This window comes from Athene cunicularia (assembly GCF_003259725.1).
Source record: "Athene cunicularia isolate RWA chromosome 5 unlocalized genomic scaffold, athCun1 chr5_part1, whole genome shotgun sequence".
NCBI lineage: Eukaryota > Metazoa > Chordata > Aves > Strigiformes > Strigidae > Athene > Athene cunicularia.
In genome coordinates, this window is record NW_020799101.1 from 45,123,033 (window position 1) to 45,147,174 (window position 24,142).

The following is a 24,142-nucleotide window of genomic DNA, read 5'->3' on the forward strand; positions in this document are numbered from 1 at the left end:
GTGCCAGGGCCTCACCACCCTCACAGGAAAGAATTTTTTCCTTACATCTAATCAAAATCTCCCCTCTTTCAGCTGAAAACTGTTACACTTATCCTATCCCCACACTCTCTGATCAAGAGTCCCTCCTCAGCTTTCTTTTAGCCCCTTTAAGCACTGGAAGGCCACTCTAAGTCTCCCCAGAGCCTTCTCTTCTCCAGCTGAACCCCCCAACTCTCTCAGCCTGTCCTCACAGGGGGGTGCTCCAGCCCCCTGAGCATCTTCATGGCCTCTTCTGGCCCTGCTCAAGCAGGTCCATGTCCTTCTGATGTTGGTGCCCCCAGAGCTGGACCCAGCACTGCAGGGGGTCTCAGGAGAGCAGAGTAGAGGGGCAGAATCCTCCCCCTTGCCCTGCTGCCCACACTGCTCTGGGTGCAGCCCAGCACACGGGTGGCTTTCTGGGCTGTGAGCACACATTGCTGGCTCATGATCAGTTTTCCATCCACTGATACCCCCAAGTCCTTCTCCTTGGGGCTGCTCTCAATCCACTCATGGCCCAGCCTGTGTTTGTGCTTGGGATTGCCCCAACTCATGTGCAGGACCTTCCACTTGGCCTTGTTGAACTTCTTGAATTCTGCACAGTCCCACCGCTCCAGTCTGTCCAGGTCACTCTGGATGGCACTTCCCTTCTCTCCAGCTTGTCAACCACACCACACAGCTTGGTGTTGTCAGCAAACTTGCTGAGGGTGCACTCAGTCCCACTGTCCATGTCCCCAACAAAGATGTTAAACAGCACCGGTCCCAACACCAACCCCTGAGGAACATCACTCGTCACTGCTCTCCACTTATACATTGAGCCATTGACTACAGCTCTTTGAGTGTGACCATCCAACCAGTTACTTATCCATTGAGTGATCCATCCATCAAATCCATGTCTCTCCAATTTAGAGACAAGGATGATATGCAGGATGTTTCAAAACTTTGCACAAGTCCAGGTAGATGACCTCAGTTGCTCTTCTCTTTATCCACCAACGCTGTAACCCCATCATAGAAGACCACCAAATTCATCAGGCATGATTTGCCCTTAGTGAAGCCATGTTTGCTGTCACCGCTGACCTCCTTGTTTTCTACGTGCCTTAACACATTTTCTAGGAGGATGCACTCCATGATCTTGCCAGGCATAGAGGTGAGACTGACTGGCCTGTAGTTCCCTGGGTCTTCCTTTTTTCCTTTTTTAAAAATGGGGGTTACCTTTCCTCTTTTCCAATCAGCAGGAACTTCACTGTACTGTGATGACTTCTCAAAATACGATGGATAGTGCCTGAGCCACCTTATCGGTCAGTTCCCTCAGGACCTGTGGATGCATCTAATTGGGTCCCTTGGACTTGTGCACCTCCAGGTTCCTTAGTCGATCTCAAACCTGATCTTCTCCTGCAGTGGGCCATTATTCATTCTCACAGTCCCTGCTTTTGCCTCCTGTTTCTTGGATAGTGTGGCTGGAGCACTTGCTGGTGAAGACTGAGGCAGAAAAACAACTCAGTACCTCAACCTTCTCTATGTCCCAAGTAACCAGGTCTCCTGTTTTTTTCTGGAGAGGGCCTATGCTTTTCCTAGTCTTCCTTTTTTCAGCAATGTATCTATAGAACCTTTTCTTGTTGCCCTTGATGTCCCTGGTCAGATTCTATCAGGGCTTTGGCTTTCCTAACCTGATCCCCAGCTGCTCAGACAGTTTCTCTCAGATGTTTTGCACAGAGGCATTTTGTTGGGTCCCCGATGAAGCTGACATACTGGCTGGAGTTTCCTTGTGCTACTCTCCAGGTGCTCTCCTGCTGACCTGGGCATCTGACCTTTGATCTCTGGGCATCTATTGCTGGTACTGTGGCATCAAGCTGGTAGGAATGGGACGTTCCCCTCATAGGAACATAAAACCTACATTAGCTCAGAATAAACATACAGTGGCTTTCAGGACATAACTTGATTTCCTCTTTGGTCTTAGCCACCAACTGCTCATTTAGATGGGGAATACTGAGAAATGTATGATGACTGATGGATATTTTTGCAGAAACTCTGAAATAAGAAGAAGTATTTAATTGAGATGAATGATATATGTCCAAGGACTTACACTTTTGACTTTCAGACTAACTTGTTTGACAGTTGCATATAATTCTGGTGTGCCCAATCTTTTGGATCTTCTAATTCAATTTACTCAAATAGATATGATTTATTAATTCTAGGCTTACTTAAATTAATGAAGGGTACTTATTTCCCCCCCCTGTGTGAGTTATTTTGATATTACAGACAGTACTGCTTTTTCATTAATTTGATCTCTTGTGCTCTTTTCATGCTTGTAGAGTTTTTTGCCTGTTTATACTTTGCCTGTTTCAGGTTTGCTGAAGTACATCATGCAATACAGTGTGGCTGGGATAACGATGAAGTAGTGCATCCTTTTAGATTAAATACTTTTAGCTGTTGTGGATTCAGGGACAGAGCTTGATGGACAGGTATTTACAGGTGGTCACTTCCAGACACCTGCTTCAATACTTCTGTTAAATCTGGTGATACTCTTAGCAAAAGGTTTTTTGAGTTCAGCAGGTGCTGCATCTTTTTCTATAGTTTTCAGTAGAAGTATTTAATTTCATTCCCATCTCGCATGTAGTTCAGGTATTACATAAAGCTTTATAGTTCATCAAACTGAGGTAATATGAATTGAGCAACTTCTGCAAGAAGGTTTTTTTTCCTGCTCCCCACCCTCCCCCTCTTTTTTTTTTTTTTTCTTTCCTAGTTTGAACCTTTCTCTTTATTCATAGATTCCCTGGACAGAGCAATTTCCTATTGGAATACTAAGTGACATTCAAGTAAAATCAAGTCAATTCTGTTGAATTTTGCTGGAAAAAGGAGTTCTGTAAGCATCAAAATGAAGTTTCTGAGAATTGTTAAAAATTTATATTTATTTTTCTTTTTTTCTCTTTTAAATTTCATGGTGTGATTATGTGATTTCTGAATCTCTTGTATTAAAAAAAAAATAACTGAAGTTCCTAATTCACTTGCATGCTTTAAAAAAATTAATCTTCTTTGTCTTCTCTTTAACTTTAGGGGACAGAGAATTACTGTGCACAGTGAATACATAGTAGAGTCAATAACAAAGTTTTTTGAAATCTCAAACTTGAATTTTAATCGTTGTGCAGTGTGACATGCCACAGTATTTCACCTTTAAACCGTGTCCATAGTTAAAAATCAGTCTTTAAATAGAATTTACATGTAATTTTCTGGTAGTCATATATAATTGCTAATGCTTTTTGGGTTCCATTTTCAGTAGGTTTACATTATGAATTCAACCTCCAATCTGCCTGTTCTAGTGAGATCATTCTGCTTTTTAAAATAGTTGTCTACACTCATTTAAGGAAATCAGCTGGCACTCCTGTGCTTGAGTAACAACACCCTCAGCTGGAATTTACTTCCCTCTTCCATACCTGGAGTAGTACTCGTTTGGAGTTATGTAGTATGTTCATGTTTGTGTCAGTGAAACAGCTCAACCTGTCTCAAAACTTCAGAGAACAATGGCTGATAGAGGCAATAGAAATGTATGGTTTTTTTCTTCCCATAACTGAACTGTTATAATTCCCTGGAAGTCAGGTGGGATGCAAAGCGAAGCTGCTGAGCCGCTTGTATCAAGTGAGCAAGAAAGCAATTCAGCACCACAACTGTTAATTTTTAATAAATTTACCTGTTTGCTGAAAAGTGACAGTGTTTCTGAGTTCTGCGGACACAGGATGTACAGGGTGCTATTTTCTTCCACTAATTCTTCCTTGAACTACTTTTTTTCTCCTATTCAGAAGCTGTCACACATTTTGGTTAGGAAATCTCTTGCTTCTGCTCTGTAATTTTTTGAGCAATTCTTACCTAACCTTCAAGGTTTTAAGAAAAAAAATATTATTTATCTAGGTTAAGTATAGAAAAACAAGAAGAAAATTTTCCTATACATATTTGTTGCTATGTATATTTTGGACCCGTGCTGTGGAATGAAAAATATGGGTTCAGACAGTACAGATTAAGTGTTTTAAGTGTGCATCCTGGAGGTTACATAATCATTCTTCAGTATATAACAGATATAACTACTTTCATCAGCTACTGCTCTCTTTGTTGGATTAAGCTTCTTCTGCATTGATTACAGATTACTTAGATTAATCTTTTTTAATTTTATGATTTTGTATTCGGCAGTGATTGTCTGCTCTTTGTTGACCCAACAGCAAACTCTGGCCCTCAGCTGGATAATCCCCTTTGTGGCTCTCTGTATGCCAGGACTACTGTGTATTTGTTATGAAAACAGCTTCAAAGCATCAGAATTTACCAGCCTACTGGAAACACTTTGTCTCCTATTTCTTGTACTGTGGAGTTTTTTCTCTTTACACTTTCAGAGAAGTCCTTTTTTTTCTGCTTGAAACCCTTTTAATGGATTCCCTTAAAGTTATAGCATGTTCTGAAACTTTCTTAATAATGTATACTGTTCCCATAACACTGTGTTCGTTTTAAACCATATGCATTTTGGGAGGATTCTTTCAATCTCTCTGACAAACTATTTTTCACAGGAACTAAAATGGTATAGTCAGAACTGTTGATGCTCCAATTAATCTTTACATTAGAAGGTGGTTCACAGAGAGCTACAGAAGTTAAATTCTTCTCTATGGGAATTGGTAATTACCACAGCACTGTAGCTGGCTAAGAAACTGTTGCTAGGGCATATAATTTTAAACTGAAACAATCTTTTTGCTGACCTTCAAACACTTTACTGTTACTTGCTTCCAGTAAAAACACAGCACATAAATTTTAAAGGAATAAATTAAAAAAAAAAGATAAAATTAGGCAGACTCCAGAAAAATCATAGCAATGGTGAGAGTTATTAGGTTTCAGAACACTGAAATTTCTCATAGCTTTTATATTTATCCTATCTTTTCACTGGTCAACAGACAAGAAAATTTATTCTTAGACACAGCATTGACCAGAAAAATAGTAGCACAGGAGCCGAATTAGTCTGTTGACCTTGTGTTTGTATATTCTAATCTTCTGTAATGAATAACTTGATGCACTGCTGAGGCCAGCAGTGTGTGGTCATATGACATGTGTGGTCTCTGAACACTGGAAAACTTTGGTCAATTTGCAGGAGTAATAACATCCACATTGTGCCGTACAGCCCATCCATTTTGACACATGCTGTACTGCTTTGATTTCTTCACAAATAATCCCCCCCCAAATGAAGCACTTCCATTTGCTGCTTCTACCCCCATTTGCGTTGGCTATAGAGAATAGTGTGTTTGTGCTCCTTGGTGTTTTTCTGTTGATTCTGCTTGAGTTTGTTATGAATGAACTTGAAATCGTGGTAAATACAATATTCTGATATGAAGAAGCAATTATTTGTAACATTTATGTAGAAAACCACAGAAACATTTTATTTTGACTAATGCATACTTGCAATGCATAAAACTGATTCTTCAGAATACTTACTGGTCATTTATTCAGGACAACATCCATCAGAGCTTTGAAAGTGGCCAGGTAAAGGTTCTTGAAAGTAGCATGCAATAAATGCTGTTAGTGATGTGCACCCTCACAGAGATCTTGGCTGTGTCCCTTGCTCTTAAAGATTAGATGCAGTTTTGAAACATGAGGTTTTACGTCTCATATTAAACTCTCTGATACTGGTCACAACATTCTCTTAGAACTTTGGTAAAAAGTTATTTCTGTAAATGTCTAGTTTCATTTTATATTCTAATTTTTTTGTGTGTGAGAAGATAAACATATTTCTCTTGAAAGTCTGGGCATATTTTTTGGCTCTGATCTCCTTCCAAAGCATCTAGTGGCCATATTCCACTGGCTGTGGTGGAGACTTGTTTCCTTCCCAATGTTTTATGCTCTCTGTTGCTGTAATGTGTCTGGTGGGAGGAGAGAAAGCTGCTCTGCTTTCCTGATCACTACTATGTTTAAATGGCTGCTCAGTATACAGTCTATATTAGTTTGAGTTTGAGTAAGCATTCATCAGTTTTCTGCGTGCTTGTCTGAATTTTCAAATTATATGTCTTTATATGTCTTTTATTATATGAGCTTTTTTCAGACTTCACTGTTTTCAGGTCTGAATATGTAGGTATAAAAGTTTTGGTTTGTGTCTTTGCATTAATAAATGAGATCCTGATTTTTTTTTTTTTCTTTGAAAGAAATACATTCTGTTACAAAGTATTCTTAATAAAAGTGTGATGACCATGGAGGCACCCTTTGATTTAATCAGTCAGATCAGATGACTACAATGCTGTCTTCTGGCCTAAAATTTAGAGTAAGGTGAAAAATTAGAAATTGAAAAATGCTGGAAACTTGAGGTAATGTGTTTGTTCTATGTGAGTTGTATATTCTGTCTATAATCAACAAATAGATATAAATGTGGATACAGTATGGGATGGCAGTAAATATCAGTAAGGTTGTAGTCAGGCGCAAGCAAAAGACCCACCTTCCCAACCTAGAGATTTGGGAGCTGATGGTTTAATCTTGGTTGGGTTTGCAGCTATGCCCCAGCAAAGGTTGTAAGAGCAGTTGAGGCAGGGCTCTCAGCAACATCCTGATGGTGCAAGAGCGCAGCCATCCTCCTAGGGACCAAACAGTGCCTAAGTCAGCCATGCACGTATTTCTGGTTCTTCTCAGTATCTAAATCTGTTTCCTTTCGTTTTCATATAGGAGAAGAAAGTATTTTTGTAATGAGCCAGGAGATAGGATTGAAGAGTTGGTCTTCTGGGTAAGCTTTTAGAAGGTTAACTTGAAGGTTGAAGTAGGAAATAAAAGTGTTGGGATTGACTGTGTTATATTTGCCAACTGGCTGCTGCACATTTGGAGCTCTGGTGTGCATGGGAAATTACTCACATATGTGTTTAATGCCTCTGTGCCATGGTACCTGAGCTCTGTATCAGGATACTCCTGGTCAAGGTCTTGTTACTGGTTACTTCTACTCAAGGAGTTTGACTGAGCATGTCTTAGGAAATCAGTTTTCTCTTGTGGGTTGCTACTGCCAGGAATACGGGTTGGTCACTGTAAAAATGTTCCTAAGAATAGAAAATTCATACCCTTGCAGTGTTGGTGCTGAGAATTACTGTCATACTGTAACCTTAAAATTGTACAGATTAGAACATTTGTCTGTCTGACTACTTGTGCTGCAATTATTGCATTCTAAGTGGATTCATGGCCTGACTTTTGCTGCACTCATCATAACAACCACTGTCATAAGAAAGGAATATTCACAACTGCCCTGGTTCAACACCTGACTTCTGAGAAAACACAACTGCCACTAATTCTACAGTCTCGAAATATGCTGGCAATTCCTGTTATTTTTACTACTATTTCTCCAGTCTGTCCCCTTGAGGCAGTAAGAAGGGAAAGAAACAGAGTATAGAAACTGGTATCTGTTGTGGACATACAGACAATTCCTAAAGTATTCCTAAGGCCTTTCTCATCTTTCAGATATTCTGGAGTGAATGCAGTAGGTGTGAGGAGACCAGAGCTCTCTTTCACTGATCTACTTTTTTCCTTTACTTGTCAGTATGTCGGAGTGATGTAATTCTTAGGTTTCCCCTCTTCAGCCACCAGAAGAAATGAATCAACACCAATAAACAGTTCTGATTTCCATGCTTCTTTAGTTTTAAAACAATAACCAAATGATTCCTGTGCATTTGTTTTTCTGTTTTAGTCTGGCAGCATTACTTGAGTCTTTCATTTGAGTTGTTTTTTCTTTTAATCATCATCATTATAATCCTGGAATCTATACCTTATTTCTCCCTTTTTCAATATGCTCACTGCATGTATTTTAAAAGTATCTGTCTGAAAGTTTTTCTCAGTTCCTTCAAAGGACAGAGGAAAATAAGTAAACATTAAAGTCCTAAAGATTGATGTGAAATAGTTGTCTTGCTCTGTACCACTTCTATCACCTCAAGGTCTCAATGTGAGATGGATGTTGCCTTGGAAGTGAGAACCAGGATAAAGATTCTCCCTTACTAATGACATAAACTTTCCATCTCCCACTCTTACGTTGCTCAGTTGCATGTGTTATTCATAAAACTTCGTGTGTTTCCTATGTCTGGAGAAGCTGGTCTAACAGTTCATAATCCTGGTTGTGCGGCCAGAATTAATAAATATTTTGATAAGCATGTTTAAACAGAAATGATAAAGCTGGCCAGTATTTATTGATGTTAGTCGTGGAGAACAAGTAGATGAAGTGATGGTCATTAGATTACTTTGATGTGATTATTAACTTTTTAGAAAGTATAAATGCAGAAAAAATTAGTATATCTGCAACTAGATCTTTTAATAAATTCCTACATTTCTCTTTCTCCTGTAAAGTTACCTGAAACCAGAGCAACCCACTCCAGATAGAATGAGATTTCAAATGTAATTGAATATTGCATTTTTATAGTCAATCAACTACACCAAATTTCCATTCCCAAGTGTTTTCAAATATTTTAACAATCCCGAAAATTCCTGTTCTTCAGTTTGTTCAGATTCAAAAGTATTTTGATTTTTCTATTCACATATACTGTAGTAACCTTGTCAAAATATGACATGAAACTGAAGATCAACAGATCTGAAAAATACAGAAGCTTTTGCTGTGTTCTGTCCTCAAGAGAATTTGTTTGTAAATACATAAATGAACTGTGAGGTAAAAAAGACAGATGTTACAAGTTCTGAACATGATTTTCTTCTCAGATACTGAGAGACCTTATGTGGGTGGATAAAAGTGTATTATTAGTGTTGCATCTAGTTGTGCACCAGATGTCAGTTACCAAATTGTGCCTTTTGCTATTGTGGATTTTTTAAAAAGACTTTACATGTTTTTCCCCCATTCTTCATCAAAGAAAGTCAAGGGAAAAGATGCAGAAAAGTCAATAGGTCATTAGCAGGTTACTGATTTCTAATGTGGTGAATTTCAGGTTCAAGACCCTGCTTTACTTGTTCCCAGATCCCAGATACAAATGTTTAAATTAATTAGGATGCTGAATATTTGTCTGCCTGGTTTTGACCAGAAAAAATGTCATTTATGTGAGTGATTTTTCATTATAAAAGTTTTTTCTTGAAACTGTTATTTTCCTTCTCAAAAATTTCAAAGGAATGGAACATACAAATAATGACAATTGTAATTATTAGCCTAGATTCTTCACTGAAATGTCTTTGAACTTAGTAAGAAAGATCCTTATCTGTGGCCATTTTATTCTTTCCCCTGTTAGGAGAGAAACTGAGAAGTCTGTTCTATTTTATGCTCTAAATAAAAATCAGGTGGAAAAGGCATATGAAGTTCTTTAGCCCTATTTGATGGTGATGTTGGATTGGCCCCTACCTGTAAAATCTGTATGGAAGAGGTTATTCTTTGTTTCTATTATACTAAACTACAGCAAATCTTTACTGAAAACCACACTTTCATTATTATTTTTTTAATGTTATCCAAACTAATTTTGGTTCATTTTGAGTTTAAGGTTTTATTGGATAATGATTTTCTAAAATCCAGCTATATTAGCACCTTGCTTTCTCTCCATCCACTGATTTTAAAATGCCATTGAAAATGTTCAGGATCAAATTTTAGAATCTGTTCTATAATAAGTATACACATTTTAGCTTTGCTGTTCATTGAAGTTTTGGGTTTATTTTTTCCCTAGTCTTATTGTTTACTCCATTATTTTTCTAGGAATAGAGAGTGGACTCATGTGTTTGTAATTTCTGTTAATGTATTCTTATGCTGTTGTAATTGTTCTTAATGCATTCTTATTCTTTTATGGCTGGACTCAATGATCTTAAAGGTCTTTTCCAACCTACACAATTCTATGAAATGCAATCTCTGCGCTTACAGAAGTTACTCCCTTGTACTAAACCACCTAGGAAAATGTAGTTTTATGTAACAATCTGTATATTTTTACATATATGTATATTCCTAAAGTTATTTCAGCAACTTGTGATGACGATGGGGGAATGGACTATGTTTATTCAGGATAAAATCATGACTCAGATAAAATAATCTAGATCAGAATGACCATTATGCTGCAGTAGTGGAGCAGGAGAGAAGCGTGGGAGGTCTTCTAAGTGAATCTAAATTGCGACAAGAGTATTTGATGAGCAAGAAGAATAGACAAAAATTTAGAACAGTGCTTCCACAGAGTCAAGGCCTTTTCTGCCTCTCACCCCACCCCATCAGCGAGCAGGCTGTGGGGGCACAAAGACACTGGGTTTGGCTGGGGTTTTTTCATCACTTCTTTTTTTCTGTTTGGTGGTTGTTTTTTTAGGGTTTTTTGTTTGTTTGTTTGTTTTCTCCTGTATTTTTCCTTATTAAGCTGTCTTTACCTCGGCCCATTCTACTGCAGGCGGAGAAGTAAGTGAGCAGCTGTGTGTGCTTAGCTGCCTACTGGGTTTAAAACACAACATCCATTCAACCCTACACATAATTTCCTTCCTTTGTTCCTTTCACTTTCAGCTCTATGACCCCTCTTCTGCTTCTTTTAGTGCTTGGTATGACTTTGCTTGCATTGTTTCCTTTCTTCTGATCATCTTACAAACTTCCCCTACACAATCTTTTGCAGAGGCTTCCAGTATGGGTTGCTCTCCAGCTGTTGTCACGGATCCTATTTAAACTCTAAATTAAAAGAAGATGACACACAAAAAAATAATGATATGTATTGTTCCATTTTGTTGAGTTGTTTTATTTGTTTGACTGGTGATTTGGATTAGTCAAGGTTCTGCTTACACACTGTTACAAGGTTTCGTCTCATGCTTTGTCATGAATGTTCTGAAAATACAGTGTGGTTGTGTGAAACTCGATGAATAATTAGCTGGTTTTGAATACATAGGTCAAAAAATGTGAACTAATTTTAAATAAGGTATTAATTTCTTAATAATGATGTAATATTTATTTCATGTTCATAACAGGTCATCTGTAGATAATTCACAAACACTTTCAAGCTCACAGCTAACACTTGTTAAATTTTGACTAGTTTCAATTATCTCTGTAGTTTTATTTCTCTATTAAAAGTTTATACAACTAATCAACGTAATTGAAAGTTTTGAACTGTGAATTGGTGGTGGTGTTTAAATATTTGATATTTTCCATGTAATACTCAATTTACTTCAGTATGTATTCTAGTATTTGCTTTTAGATTTATTCATGATGGCTAGTTTCTTTCCTGATAATACTGATCTAAAACATCCTCAAAAATGTGGTAGAATTCAGCCAATACCTCTAAAATACAAATATTTAAGTAAAAAATTTAAATGAATACTTAAATAATGTAAATAAACACATAAAAATAAATACAATTTGCAGAAAGTATTTATTCTCATATGAAACCCCTTTCTGCTTTGATATCAAGCCACCTAAGATTCATCGTTCAGTACGGCACCGTGCCTTTTCTCTGGGTCTTTTTTTCATAACTGATATAGAAAGCTCTTATGCCTATTCATAAGACTATTTCTATTCTGAACGCAACATTAGGATTTTAATTCAGTTTAAAAGCATTGATTAAAATCAAAATTTCAATTACATTTAAGGATAAATTTTACCTTAAGCAAATGTGTAAGTTCTGTTCCAAATATAATCATCATATGTGCAGGCACTTATATGCAGGGGTATGAGTATAATTAAGTCAGATGGTTGCAAACTCTGTACAATAGAACTATAATTACTGCTTGATAACTGATTTAATGAATCTTATATCCTTTTAGATACTATTATGAAAAGCATCTGTCTCAGCAACTGGCAGGAACTTTTGAAATTAATCTGTAGGTTTTGAGTTTAACAAAAGCCGCAAAGTAACCGTCACCCTATGAGATCTGAAGAACAGATCAGTGTATGGCTTGCTGCCTCAGATTTCTCTTCTGGTTTTGTTACAACCGACAGTACACTGTTACCTTACTGTAGTTCCTACAGTCATGTTATTTTTAAAATACTCCATCCATCGAGTTTACATGAATGACATGGAGTTCCTGTGGCATCGCTTGGACTGCTTAAAAGTTGTCTACTGTTTTAATTCTGTTTGTAACTTCATGCAAGCACTCATGTTAAGGAGATAATCAGTGTTTGAAGACCTCCTAGACAAGAAGCATTCTGCAGCATTCACAAAATTCTAAGGAGTAGCCAACGATTGGATGACATGTTCATAAACACAACAAAGAGGAATTAAGTAACATCTTACATTTTATTTGAGACAGTCTCAGAATTGAGATGTAACATTTATGTATTATTTTCTCATTTCTAACTTAGTGTTGGTCATCTTTCTACTTGCTTTTGAGAGTGTAGAAAGACTGCAGCCAAACTGGCTTTCATTTCTTTACATGCAGAGCTGCAATTTCAGGCCTGAAAGCATGTACAGCCTGTTTAAACTCATGGTCTGACCTTGTTCTTTCTGAGCTGTGTAGCTATTGGCTATCAGTAATCTCCAGAAACTCTTTATTTCTCTCTCAGTAAATTGGAAGATTAAGTAACATGGGAAAGTTCATGAGGGAGATAAGGAAAATGAAGTGAAACTTGCATGCATTAACCTGTAGATTTTGAGTGTTTCTTGCCAGGACACCTTAAAGTCCATTGATTTAAAATATCTCACAGTTCTGTGAGTGACCAGGATTCACAAATACCTGGCCTGGCCGGGTTTTCTGTGATTTTCCCCCAGTAGCACACACAGACTGTCAGAAACGTTTTTTTTTGTTGCTGTTTTTGGGGGGGTTTTTGTGTGTTTTTGTTGTTGTTGTTGTTGTTGGCTTTTGTGTTTTTTTTTCCCCCCTTCTTTTTCTCTCCAGAGATTAGATCCTGCACTTTTGAAATACGGGAAGTACAGGAATGATGTTTAAAAGAGAATTGTAAAGCATTTGGCTAAAATGGGGAAAACATTAGCTAATGCCTACATTATATGCATTACTCTCTCAACAGCCAGTGTGCCAGCCTGAAATAGCTCTTACTAGGAGGCAGCAGCACTGTTCTGGACTCTGAAAAGATTCTGCAGTCTTTCGTGATGTTGGTAAATTCTGAAAATAGGTTGATTGAATTAAAAATAATGTTTTGTCTGGGCAGTATTTGGCATCGTTCAATGTATTTATTTTAGGAAGGAAAGGGAGAGGAAGGTTGTACTAGGAAAGAATATGCCTATCCAGTGGTGTTGCAAGAGAAAAATTCCGAAACCTTTGTAATTTAGTTGCAAGATACAGTGCAGTTGTGAAACCTCAAAGCAAGACTCTTCACCTAACATCGTGACTGTCCTTGCAGCTGCAGCACTTTTTGCAATAATCTGAGTCATTTCTCAAAAGCTCTATAACACACCTGGAAGCTTAAAGCGCTACTCAATTCACTTCCCTAGGAGCAGCCTTCACTAACTGTCCTTATGCTGCAGCTGTAAAACAAACAAAGCTTGTGAATTATAGGTACTGCTCTGCCCTAATGACTCTGTATTGAACCAGTGCCTTAGAAAAAGGGTTTGAAGCTTTCACCTTCCCTTCTGAATGAAACATAAAACTAAAGCTGAACTTTCCTGTAGTAATTGCATTATCTATTGCTTGGCTTTTTAGCAGTAGAAATATTGACCCAACACCCGAGCCCTTACAATTAATTCTGCCTAGCTGTATAACTTCTGAAATTTCTATTTGAATAAAGCCAGTGCTAACATGAATTGTTTTGTACTGCTGTTGTGTTGGGTCTTAGACAGTTGCTGTGTTTGGAATTCCTGGAGGAATTTTGATTGAGTAGTTGTCCATGCCACTCTGCTGTATTGGCATTCTAATATTTTTAAGGTAAAGAATTAATTCTAAATGTAAGAGCAATGTTATATAAGATCCAGGTACACTAATCCATTTTCAAGATGAAAATTGAAGCTGAAGCCAAGTCCTTAACTGGCTCTTCTCTGTTTTCCACAATACCACGGAAATTAGGCACAATTTAGTGTGGTTTTTTATCAGCATAGAAAGCTCTGTTGTTACATCTTGTTCCTATTTTGCTCACTATAAGCATTGTTTTAGTCCCCTCTACACTATTACTTTATGCTGTTCTAATTTAAAGGGACAGTCTAGCACTGAACTCTGTAAATCCACACATATTTTGTGTTGGTCTAATTGCTTGGCCTTATGTCAACTCAGTTGCTCTTTCTGTCATCCAGAAAACTTCATTTATTTTGCATGGTAGTGCTACAAGTTGCCTTTGTGGAAAAACAAACAAACAAACAAACAAACAAACAAACAAACAAAAAACCAAAAAGGTACGTGGTAGAAAAACAACATGGTAGCCTCAGCTCTTAAGAATCTGAATGTTAGAAAAAAAATCTATTAAAAGCATCAAAAAGTTTTAGCTAAATATAGAAGTAATGTCTACGTGAGGATTAAATTGTAAAGACTGGGGCAAAATCTGAATTATAACTACCAGAGGAGTTATAATACTTTGAAAGGGAAGGGGTTAGAAAAATATGAGATGTAAGAAAATATGAAAGATATTGTATGATGTTTTTAGGGTAAGTGAGCATATAACAGATGTCTGAAAAGAAGGTGTTTCCTGAAACTGTTATACTCTTCCTCTCCCTGGAGCTGTATTCTATGATGGTCCATACTGTTGACTTCTTAAATGTCAGTAAATGGATATTATTTCCCAAATTTTACATTTCTCTGGTTTAATTTAATTTTTTTCTCTCTCAAGTTGGTAATATTTTTATTCCAGTGATCTTTGCTTCCATACACTGCATATACTTCCAAACTCTGCATTTTCACAATATGTAGATGATACCGGCAGCTAGATATTTCTGCGTAGCCATCAGCAGGCCCTAACCACGTCTACTCTTGGGTGGCAGTCCTAGTACTATGTGACCGCACACACGCCCGTGAAACAGAGCTTAACTATATAATCCAAGTCTGAGAGGCTGCATCAAAATACTGCATTCTTAGACAGGAATAAATTATCTTTTACCTGAGCCTGTGGAGACATGTTGATGAGGGTCAGGGGAGGTGAGCTGCAGATGAATGAATCTTTGGAGTTCTTTTTTAATAGGAGACATGGTTTGGTGAGGGAAAGGCTATAGATATCTAGATTAGAAATTAAAAGATTATTTTACTGTGTTTCATATGATAGGTTTTTTTATTCTCCCTGTGAAACCATATATGACTTTTGAACAACTAGAAGCCTTCAAACCAGGCAAAGCATTATTGGAAATATCCTAAACAGAAGAATTAAGCAGTATTTTTTTTTTTTAATTGTGTGGGGGTTTTTTGTTTGTTTTGTTTGTTTGTTTGTTTTGTTTTGTTTTTCCCCTCATATACTAAGAAGTTGTACCTACTGTCTCACCACCTGGCTGTTTTCCACCCATAATTAAGTTAATTAAGAAAAGGCGGTTTACTTCGGCAGCTTCTGGAAGGAAAGTTTTGATTTCCATGGTTTGAAGATGACTTCTATCAAGGCTGCACCTTTTAGGCAAGCACTCTGATTGCTTTCTGCCAACCCAGGCTGGCCCGCCTTACCTGCTTTACACACGTGAAGTATATTCCACTACAGCACATTGGCTCTATAATTTGCTTCCCGAATACATGCCTTTGCTTCCAAATTTGTGCTATGTCATCACACATTTCTACTCCTCAGTACACATTTGTCAAGGAACTGAGCACAGATCGGTCCCTTTTAGTTGGTTAAGTAATAAGAGTCACTGAGCATCTTCTGAGAGGAGCAAACAGTTCTCCAGGTAACTGGCAGAACTGAACTATCAATGACAAATAATTTGCATAGCCTGTTATCAGCCCATAGACATAACTCTGTATTTTGTAGCTTTTTAAGCTTCTAATATTTGTTCTCATTTACTTAACTCTGAAATTCTTGAAGGGTGAAATTTGTTAAAAGTCCCGATTACTGATGTGTGCCTGAAAATTACCAGAACAAGGTGATTCTTTTGAGATGTTTCTGATCATTTAAGTTGTACCGTTGCATTTCTATATCTGTATTTCTAACATCGTGATCCAAGCAAAACTTGGCCATGTGTGCTTACAGCCAATCTGCATTTCTTTATGGATAGATAAATGCAGTATGTCAGAATCACTGTTCCGTGAAGGGCTGACAAAACTGGAGAGCTGTATCATGTACCTGCACTCATTCCGTGAGCACCTGTGTGCCATCACTTGTTTCTTTGTAAGTATTTGATGAGGCTTTAGATATTAAGTGGACTCGCTAGACAACCCAACAGATTCTCTCACTGCAGCTCACCCTCAGTAGTGTTTTCTCTCACTCTTCGAGGGTTTTAAATGTCTAAGAGCCTCTAAGTCATTTTTTCTCAGTAGTTAGCGAACTTATCTGTAAGATGGCTGAGGACTTCTTCACGAGAGGTCACAAAGAATAAGCAAAAAACCCAAGTCTATTGTCACCAGGTTTAAATTCGTAATTCAGGAATCTGAAAGAGTATGGTCACTTATCAAAAATGTTTGAAATTCTCTGTTGACAGCAAGGAACATTCCACAACACTGACTGGAAGTCTTACCATGTTTGGATATTTTAGGATAAGCAAGATATAAAACTTACTAATCCCACTAGCTAGAAGATATTTGTTTACAGGTGCAAGAGGCAAAAAATTGTAAAATCAGTTCTATTTCCTACTAAAGGAAATGTTAAGCTCTCTTAAGTTTCTGTCAGAGCAGCAGGAATGAACTGGATCTCATAAATTGTACTACCTTTAGAGATTCTTCACCTTCTTGGGAGTCTACTCCACTGTTAAATTGATTTCACTGTAAGAGTCTATTATTCAGCCTACTTGTTTCTTCATGTATTCTCATTAATAATATTGAAAAGGCAAAAAGGGAGCTACTCTGGGATAAAATCTACAGGATGTCCTTCAGATCCTTCTACCGTTAATATTCAAGGAAAATGTGATTTATTTTTTTTTTCCCCAAGAAAATATGTGGGCTTTTTTTTTTTCTGAGATTCTATTTTCTTTTAGAGTATTTATGAGTGGTTTTTCTGGTTGAAACTGGGAATGTAGGCTTCCTGAAAAACAAAAATTTTGTTCCTGGCCGAACAAAATAAAGCAGAAATAATAAAGAAACTACCTGAGGCTCAAGTAACTTTTTATCTACATATGAAATAGCTTCTTGACTCTCGTAAAATGTTAATAGCATGATCACACTCAAAAATAAAGATTTAGTTATGCAGGTTCTTTAATGAAATTGTAGCATGTTCCTTTATATTTCCCAGCTGAGATTTCACATTTTCATATATTACCGCAGTGCAACTACTGAATAAACTGCCAATCATTTAACATAATTTTGTTTTGTTTGTGTTTTTTTGTCTTTCCAGAAATGAATTTCTTTATTGAGAGAAATCATGATCATTTGTTGATGCAGAAAGCAAACCGGCTGATGTTCTACTGGGTGTTCTGAACAACATGTAAGTGTAATATATTTACTGTAACAGTGATTATGTGTTCAGTTTAGCTAGTGAGTATGATCTGATTTTAACAAAGAAACCATTATTTAGAGGTGATAAGGTACAATGACAAATTATGTCTGAGGTCATAATTTTCTGAAGGTATTTTGGTCCCCTTTTTTTACTCTGCACATTAATCTCTATCAGAGTCTATGTATTCAAAATCTTTGCTCAGGAAAGACCATAGCAACATAAGTCAAGATCAATGATAATTGATAAGCAAAGCTCTAAAAAAGAAATTATACAGGGCTTACGTTGTCTGGAAAATGACCTGACCCTAGATAAACTTCTTTATTTGTGAGCCTCCCCCAAAAATAGCAATATTGTGATCTTTAATAGTAGGAACTGCAAAAGCAAGACTACACAACGGCTGACAGAAAAGTAAATGCCAATTAAAATCTTCAGTTTTGAGAAGACACTAAGCAATATTGATGACCTGATCTGACTTAATGCACTAGTACACAAGGGAAGGTGAAAAGGCCATTGATTCTTTCCCACAGCAATACATCCTGAGCGTTGTTGCTGTTTGGCAAAAATATTGTTTGTGATACTGGTAGTGGAACAACAATCTTATATTTTCTTCTTATTTAATTTCATTACCATGAGCATTTCTTGCCTGATAAAGGTGCAGTTCTGGAGATTCATGTTGGAATTCTTTTCATTTGAACTCTATTCATTTGACTTTTGAGAGGCTAATTGATTCGACTTGATGTTTCTGTCTTTTTTTCTGCACAAACATTTGTGGGGATTTTATTGTTTCCAGTATTTGGGGATTGAGTATCTGTCACTCAAATAGTCATGCACTTGCACAGAAGGAGGATGTTGAGCATCCTATTATTATTTTCAGCATGATTCCTGTCACTGTTTTTAGAAAAGTTCCAGTCCAAGATTGGAAATTCTATCAGCTGACTGAGGTGATGTGTCATATGTATGTGTGACTAGTCATATATATGATGTGAGTGGTGAGACCCTAAATGAGAGGTTTGCCACACAGCCAGTTAGCTGTCTTTGTTCATGTGAACTGTCCTAACAACTCTAAATAACTAATTACTTAATAGATGATGGTCGCTTTGCAAATTCACTTATCAACGGAAGGAAAGAGTGATCTGAATCTGTCTGTTCAACTGTAGAGTAGGGCAAGGGTTTCCAAACTGGGATCTAAAACTGTCAAAGGGAACTGCAGCATGTCTGTGTTCTCTGCTGAAAGACTGACAACAAGAAGATGCAAAAATAGTCCTCTGGTCAACACATTGGAGATGTGGTATCAAAATTCTGGTTTTAGCTAGAAAGTTGACATGAGTGTTTGTAGCTTCATGCAGGATTAGACTGGGGGAAAAATAAAATCACAGCTATCCCTTACCAATGCCTGTATATTTTTGTTGTTCATAAATGCTTTCAGTATCATGATCACATGATTTAAGATAAAATTTTTCATTGTTAGGGAAAGAAAATAGATTTTTCGTCACTGTACTGCGAAGATGAATTCTTTTACTTGATGTGCTCATTCAATTTTGTGATAGAAGAGATCAATTTGAAATAAAAATTAAATGGACTAGTAGCATCTTATTGTCCAGACTAAAAGTTAGATTGCAGTTGGGCTAATATGACTGTGTAACTATTGCTGTAGGCGATCAGGAAGCTTCAACTTTCTGTATATGACATCCCATCATTTACATTTCCTGCTCTTCCAGTCCTTGTAATTTTATGATTCCCAGTTCTCCTTGCTTTCTGGAAGGTACTGACTCTTAGTCCCTGTTTCTGTAAAAGGGTAGCAAAAGGTGCACTACACACAGTACTAATATATGTCTAGCACTTAACAACATAAGGAAACACTTGTGCAGCGGGTGTTTGATTTGCAGCACAGTCAGCAATCAAAAGTATTCTGGCAGCAACAGGGTGATGCTGCTACTGATGAGAACTGATCTACATTTTTCAAGAAAATTTTTTCACATCAGAAAATGCAAATTGGTAGAAACTAAAATAGATATCCTTAGTCTTTCATCACAACAGCTCATCTGATAACTGTTAGTAATACCAGTGCAATATTGAGAAGCCACTTACGCGCGGTTCTATAATGAAAGCTCTGTCACGAAGCCTGGAGGGTAAAAATTGGGCTGTGCTCTTAGCCGTGCTTTTTTGGTGCTGGGCTCTCCTGGTATGAAGAGATACCAAGCCTGAGCAGTCCCTGTTCAAACTGATGGTTCCCTATTACCGAGTCCCTGAAGCCTAATGTGAGCGTTTGGCAGCCTTGGGAAGCCAGGAGTGACGAGTCCTGGAGTAGCTCAGCAACGGGGACACCAAAGGCAGGGAGATGTGGTTGGAGCTGGAGCTTTCTGTGCTGAGAACGCTGGTCCTGCACTGAGAGCATCACTTCTGGGGGCAAATTAACCCCAACACTGGATCAGCATACGGGATTTTTAAGTACTGACACTACATTTTTTTGTGAAGCCGGGGCAGCTCCTGCTGTTTTTCATTGTTCCTATACTGTCTTTAATGTCCTTTATTTCCTAGAGTTCTTCCTGATTCAGAGAATTCTGTGTTTTTACAAAATGTTATTATTTTGTGGAGCAGAAATTCTGTGTTAGTTTTATTGCTGTGTAATTGCTGGGGGGGGGCGTTGGGAATCATCTGAAAAGTGTTGATAATAATTCAGGTATATATTATTTTTAAAGGGGTTTTATGTGGATACTATTCTGCATTTGAAAACAGTATTTGGGAATGATTAATTTATTTCTTTCTCTTGTTAGAAAATTGACTGCTAATGGGAAGCATTTTATACTGCATAGTTAGTTGAGGCACTGTTTTTGTCAATTCAACAAAAAACATCTTTAAGAGCAGAGAAATAAGTGACAATATGTTAGGGGACTGTGTATCACAAAAAGCTTGCATGCAAAAACATAATTTAGCTGTGATAATAGAAATTAGATTTCAATCAGTATGCTCTTTGTTATTAATCCATTTTTCTCCATTCATCTGAAGAGGTCCTAATAACATGTTAGACAAATCATATTCTTTAAAAAACTGATTTAAAATAAAAATGCTTTTGAATCCTTGCAATTTCAGGCATGCATTTTGTAAGAATAATGGTAAGTTCCCTTGATGGTAAAGTATCGATTCATACTTGTAAGGGTGCACGAATTTGTACTTTTAGTTTTGGTCCAAGTTTATTTTAAGAATGAAATTATTCTTTCTATTTAAACAAATTTATGAGGGAACCATGGGAGGTACAGTAGGACCACTGAATTTGCAGACCTAATAAAGATTTTAAATAATAAGGGCTGATTATTAATATGTAGAGCTGAAGTACTGAAGTTATCTTTTTCCTTTGGGACAAATCCGGTAGTGTCTTAAGTAATTTTAAATGTTTGATGTTTTATCAGTTTCAATGACTGTCTGCAGTGCGTGTACTCAAGCAAACACTTGTGTGTGCATTCTGTATAGCAGAACTCCTGTATAGGTTACTACGATTGGAGTCTCAACTGAACACCTTTATGAAACTTCTTTCTAGAAGCCATTTTTTGTGATACACAGGAAGACACTGATAGTATATATGAGGTGTTTTGATTGTCTACTGTGATTATTTTTTAACTAATTCTCTTTTTGGTCTTTAAGGTCAGCTTAAAGAACAAAAGACTTTATTGTCAATGATGTTAAGAAATTACTGCTAATTTAGTAGCATTTCTTAGTTTCTTTGGCTGCTTTTGGTCTAGCCATGACAATTTTTAGCTACCTAATATATCCCCTTTGAATTTTACCCTTTTAGGGGGGAGGAAAGAGGAAACAACCCTATTGGGTTTTTTTTTGTTGAATTACAGTCAAAAGTCCATTACTTTGTAGTGTGGAAACTTCAGCACTATCCTTGTTTCATAAAGGAGCGCAGGTTAGATTCAGTGTTAATGGCCTTTCCATATTTAGTGTCTACAAGGTATGGCCCTAACACGCCCATGGGCTAACACACAAGATGCTTGTGCGCGATGCATGTTGGCAAAGCATTAGCACAATGTTATGCAGGTTTCCTGAGATCAACACAAAACGTGTGTGGTTTCTGACAACCCTTTTTCTGCAGTGATCCAAACTTACCAGACCACATTTACATCCATTTTGGACATGTACATTCCATCCTTATTACAAATCATTAAGTCACCTTATATTCAATAAACATCTGTTTTATGTCCTTTTCTCTATGTTATTTTAAAGATTTTTTTTAAAATTATTTTGATACTCCTTATATTTTTGTATAGACACTACATCTATTGCTCAAAGTTTCTGCAGGGCCTTTTATCAAATGTATCCGTATAATACTAAGTTCTAATAAATACTCCAGCAAAACCTACAACCACTAAAATGTCACTCAGGAATGAAAACAAAATGTTCATAGAATACTGGAAAATCTCTTGCTGTCAGTGCATTCTAGGAAGTTCATAAAAATGCCAACATCATATTTTGATGTTGAAGAGGGGTCTTAGAATCTGTTTTTTTTTCTCATCCAGAATAACCAAGGCAACATTCTTGATTTTCATAATGAAAAAAAAATAAATTATACAGATTGCAACCATTTACGTGTTGATGATCTCTGTGGAGTGTTGAGAGAGAAAATACTAATTTTTCAAGAAGAGCTACAATTTCTTTTTCAAGATCATTCCCAAAGGAAGCTGTCTGAAGAAGGGGAGTTTTTCCACCTGGTCAGCAGTATTAATAGCTTGGTTATGTCTCACTACTGTAACTGCTCACCTTGGGCTCCTCATCAGAGGAGACCACAGCACGAGCTGCAAGGTCTTTGCTGTCTGCTGACCCTGTAGTCTTTTCTGTTAAAAGTTTATTCATGTATTTTGTGATTTTAAACAAACAAAAAAAATTATAATCCATGCAAAGATAGCCTAGCTTCTTCCCACTTGTTTATAATGTGTTATGTAAACCACTTTTAATTTCTTTTCCCTTCCCCAAAACTACAAATGTTTCTCTCCAACTGGCTTATGATCGTGCATTACCGAGGAGGGTGCCAAATGAACAGCTTCCCTTTCTTTCGCAGTCACAGCAGTAGTTTGCTTCTGACCTTGGTCAGGACTCACTGAAGAGAACATGAGGTTCATGGAGTCAGTTGCAAATGTCCTGTTGAAGAAACCTTTATCTCTTCCTTGATTTATTGCATGAGATTGCACCAGTTATACCCTTGAGACAGCCATTGTGGGGTAATTACTATGATGTGAAGCAATCAACAGGACTAATTATTTCCAAGGCATTTAGGGTTAGATTAAGTTTAGTTAATTTAGGTATCTGGAACTGTCTAAGATTTAACTACATAGTATCGTTCTGTATAAGAGGACAGAAGCTGACTTCTCCAGAAGGTGTTGCCTACATGAGTTTTTAAGACAAGTATGATGAATCGTCCCATAGAAGTTGGTATTTTTTTCCTCATTAATTTTAAGGAGAGTCTACAGTGATTATTTCAGACTTAAGCAACATACTTTAGATATTTAACAGGAAATCCCATCCTTTGCAGAAAGCAAATTTTGCTTGACAGATTGCTAACACTTAAGTCAGTATAAGAAACCCCTTCTACCTTGTGATCTACCAGACTTAGTTTTCCAAGTTTTGCCCATGATGTAATTTATTGTGGCATCTTGTGTACAGTATGCAAATGAATGTTGAAAAATGCTTTTTCTTTTGTGCTTCGAGGTGTGAAAAAAATCATCACATTTTGTTATGGCATGATGATTCTTACTAGAGAGTGGCACTACTAGTTACACAGAGCTGGTTTAAAATCGAATCAATCTTGTCTCTTCAGTTGCTGTCAGTTAAGCACCTGTGTTGCCGTGTGACATCTTCTCTGTATTGTTTCAACCAATGAGCTTTTCTGTGTTTTTCCCTCCAAGCTTTTCACTTCGGTGCAGAGTAACACCAAAGATCTCCTTGATACTTTGGTATCTTGATCCACTAATTCTCATGCTCTGAGTTTGCAAGCAAATTCTGGTCTGGGAGCACGTAATTATCAGTGGTAAAATGTAAAGCTTTTGGAGGTATTTTACTGGTTTTGTTGTTTTAGATTTTCTCAGGCTTTTATGTAGGTCACTTACAACATGTATTTTTCAGCAGCCTGTCGAGAGGTTTTGCAAATGTTTTGAGTTGTTTTTCCTCATCCACCATTTAAAATAGATCCTTTTAAACTTAATACAGCAAAACTAATGGCCACAGGACTTTGTTACTCTTGTACCCTCACCGTGGTATATATGTTTATGTGTATGGGTGTAGGAAAAGCATTCAGGCAGTGGAAAAATGTGTTATTTTAAGCACATTCTCTGTATGATTCTGTTAAATTAGTCAGTGGTACAACTGTAGCTTCCTGACAAAAAAAGCCATGCTTGGCAGATTACAAGAGGACCTGAATGTGTCTGTTGATGTACTGGACTCATAAAAAATATATTCAAAATGTTTCAAGCACTAATGTTGTTACCAACAAAATATAGCTAGTATTATATATCTGAGCACCTTCCACACATCCAGGCCAGGAAGTGGAAGAATAAAAAGAAGTCCTTGATTAAATTACATCCAGACCACATTAAGTTCAGTCTGGTTATCATAAAGTTACATGTATATTAAACACAGTTAAAGATGAAGCAATATTTATTTAAATCTTTAAATTACATTAACTTTAATACTATTAATTAAAAATATTTACATTTCTTAGATGCTATCATCCTCATCAACCTGGGACGCTGTGTATTATGCATACCA

At 37.0% G+C, this 24,142-nt stretch overlaps 1 protein-coding gene across 1 annotated transcript in view; it reads left to right on the top strand.

Annotated features, from left to right (window-relative positions):
- Positions 1 to 24,142, top strand: part of LRRC4C (leucine rich repeat containing 4C) — a 550,036-nt gene that overhangs the window by 211,395 nt on the left and 314,499 nt on the right. The window contains exon 2 of the mRNA XM_026849665.1: positions 17,282 to 17,371. The gene's annotated coding sequence lies outside the window, so the exon portion shown is untranslated. The remainder of the gene's footprint in view (positions 1 to 17,281; positions 17,372 to 24,142) is intronic.